At 37.0% G+C, this 3,330-nt stretch overlaps 1 long non-coding RNA gene across 1 annotated transcript in view; it reads left to right on the forward strand.

The window, feature by feature from the left end:
* Window positions 1-2,354, forward strand: part of LOC306800453 — a 5,052-nt gene extending 2,698 nt beyond the window's left edge. The window contains exon 2 of the long non-coding RNA XR_013773836.1: window positions 2,062-2,354. This is a non-coding gene — a long non-coding RNA (uncharacterized lncRNA). The remainder of the gene's footprint in view (window positions 1-2,061) is intronic.
* Window positions 2,355-3,330: the final 976 nt, after the last annotated feature.

Genomic DNA, 3,330 nt, shown 5'->3' on the forward strand with positions numbered 1-3,330 from the left:
AATTTTAATTTCAAGTATCAAAAAGTACCAATAGAACTAAAGGTAAAACCCAGATAAGAAAGAATGGATAAAAAAAACAGAGTGAAGAAAACAGACAAAGTGTTTTTACCCAGTATGTATTTAATCAGGAATTAAAATGAAATGGTGAGTCAAAAACATGCTGTGGTTTAGGAGACAGTTCTGTGGAACACAAGCTGAAGGGAAACTACTGGCACTAATAGCAGCCATGTGGAACAAAGGGATGGCGTGTGAGTTGAAGGGAATTTATTGTAGTCTGTGGAGGATAATAAACATTAGGACAAATTTTAATAGGCCCCAAAATGAAAGAAAATGAAAGAAAATGAAAGAATGAGCTGGTGAAGATACTTGAAGATATAATTTGGTCCCTAATGACTTTCTTCAAGCTATACAAAGCAGTTAAGTTTCAAATGTCCATTTAATACTACTGGGATTTTTTCAATCATGAGCCAGGATGGAATTTACCTTGAAAACCTTAAAAGAAAATATGTTCTAACTTTAAAAAATCCAAAGCAAAATCAGTCAGTCCCTTGAGACTGCACAACTTTATTTAGATGTGCCAGCCAAGGACAAAGGCCCTGATTTAGAGCAGAGGCCTCTTCATTTATGTATGTGAATGTGTGTGTACTGACTGGGCAGTGCTAGTGAGTTAGGAAGGAATACAGCTACCAAGTCCCTTGGATGATTTTCTTGTCACTGCAGTACACTTAATTCATGGTGGATGCCCTTGATTACACAGAGGTAGTCACAGACTTACTTCCAATTCTGTAAATGTTCCCTGTGTTTTTCATTCTGTATATATCAATACCACTTTAAAAAGTAGCAAAAATTAGTGTAAATTATATGGGATTGCTCCAAATGTTAAAGCTTTGCCTGTGAAGTTTCACAATGGCTTTTAAATAGGGCTGTCCACAATTTAGAAGCAGCCAATTTACCACTTTAAGGCAGCTGATTTACAAATATGTGCAGGAAAAAAAACACTACGTGTTTTTATTTTTCCCCTCTTTCCTTTTGCTTCATTAATTTTAGTAAGGTTCTGTCTGAAAAGCTTTATTGCCACATTGCATACCCCACCACTTCTCCGTAGTAACCACTTTTGTCAGGAATGGTAGACTGTTCCTGGAAAAGCTGCTCTCCGAAGTAGCAGGTGACAGACGGTGTTTTCCAGGTGGGCTGAGCTCCACATGAGGCAGGGGGAGCACCTGTTCTGTTCTTAGAATATTCATGCATTTTTAGAGGACACATCAACTTGGTTTGCATTGTATTTCAATGCTGAGAGTACAAGGAGGAGAAAACTTCCTGAAAATGGTTTATGTACAGCCAGATGCAGGGAGGTTAGATGAATTAGGCAGTAATCGATAGCTTTTGGTTTGATTAGGATGAATGGACTTTATTTGGGAAAAAAAGAAAGAGAGGGTGTCAAGCATTGGCAGGAAAGCATTGTTAGATAGCAGAGAACACTACTTGAAACTATCTGCTTCTAAGGTGGCAAGTTGCTAAATCGAAAACTAGCGTGCAATGTGATTCTACCACAGATAAAGTAAATGCTCTTTGAGGATATATAAATAGAACTGTAATGAGTAGGCAAGCAAGTGGGGTGATTCCTGATCTGTCACTCTGGCAGAGTTAGAGACTTACATTTCATACTATAAACTAGACAAAAACTAGAAAAAGGTAAATTAATTTAAAAGACATAATGATAAAAACACGGTAAGGAAGAATTTAGGTAAATGTCACCTGAACTTCTTTGGCAGATACAGAACATAGGAGACGTGATGTGTTTCCCTATAAATACTGGTAAAAAATTAACCAGAATGGAGGGGGGGAAAATGGTTGTCATTAGCTAATGTGAACAGAACATGAATCAATGACCCTCAGCTGAGTCAGAGGTGGTGTGCTGAGTGATTTTTGTCATTCTGGTTTGTTTTTTATATATTTTCCTCTTCAGACAGAGCCCACAGCTATGTAATTTCTACAGTTTATCCACTACAGAGCCTTGTAGTTCATGCTGTTAAACTCCTGCTTCCACTTTGATTCTCCTAGATGTGCCTAAACAGTCAGTGAGAAGGTAGCACTCTGGGAACTGGTCTGTGATTCCATCAGTACCCAGAAACAGCACGAGAACAAAAGGTGTCAACAGACGATCTTTTTTCAGGCAGATGTATTGAAGAGTGTCTTCCTTAAGTGTCTGTACCCTCACCTTGAAGGCAATTACATTTTCCATTCCCACAACTGCACTGGAAAGGTGATTCTTGTCTCTTGCTGCTGTAGTTACAAGTGACAATCCTGTAGTGGCCTAGTTGCAAGCAGATTATTAAATCTTGTTTTCTCGTGTACTTGTATTGTATTTATGTTTTAAATAGGTCTTTTTTTGTTCCCTGATGCTTAGTTGCTGTACATATTTCTGAACACAACATACATTCACTCTTCAGCTCTTTCTTCTGTGACTGTATTAGGACAGAATGAGATCTTATTTCAACAAGAGGTTCAGTTTAACAGTCTGCTTGATAGTACACAAGAGTATTAGTAATAGGAGTTGTAAGTCCTGATTGAATAAGAATTTCATGGGTTTTAATATAACAAATATCATATATTGTTTTCTAATGTATTTAAAAGCACTCATCCTTTGATCGGTACAGGGTAAATAAAAATTGAACTTATGAAAAGTTAACAGTTTTAATTTTTGGGAGACATGAATATTAAGGTGAGTGCTTTTCTAGCAGTGCACAAAACCTTCCATGATGTAAAAAATCTTCTATTGCTAAAAAAAAAAAAAAAAAAAAAAAAAAAAAAAAAAAAAAAAAAATCTGTGTAAAGAAAAGCACACATTCTTTGCAATGCATTTCTACAAAAGATGGGGCTTAGGGTGAGCAGCCTCACAGGTGACAGAATGGAGCAAGTGGGGCTTGCCTGGCAAGTTCCTTGGCTGCCTTTAGGAAGTTTACTGACTATTTCTCCAGGTGGAAGAGCAGAATTTGCTATGATTAATGATTAAAAAAGCAGCTTGGACTAAGAAAAAAAAACAAAACACCTGTGTGACTGGGTGTTTTTTCATTTTCATATAACCAGTTTTTAGTTTTTGCCGCTGCTAATTAGTGAGCATTATTTAACAGAGCATTAAGCTGGGAAACTTAATTCAGACCAATTTTGGAAGCTGTGAGAAAAGGAGCCCAATAAGAACCAGTCATTTTGTGAAGCGAGAGACTGGAGGACTAATGATTGTTAAAAATAGCTGGGCTGTCTCACTAGCTGCTTGTAAGGCTTAGTAAAAGTACATAGAATTAGATTGTAGCTGCAAACTTTCAGAGGAGA

Source organism: Erithacus rubecula (assembly GCF_903797595.1).
Source record: "Erithacus rubecula genome assembly, chromosome: 3".
Lineage (NCBI taxonomy): Eukaryota > Metazoa > Chordata > Aves > Passeriformes > Muscicapidae > Erithacus > Erithacus rubecula.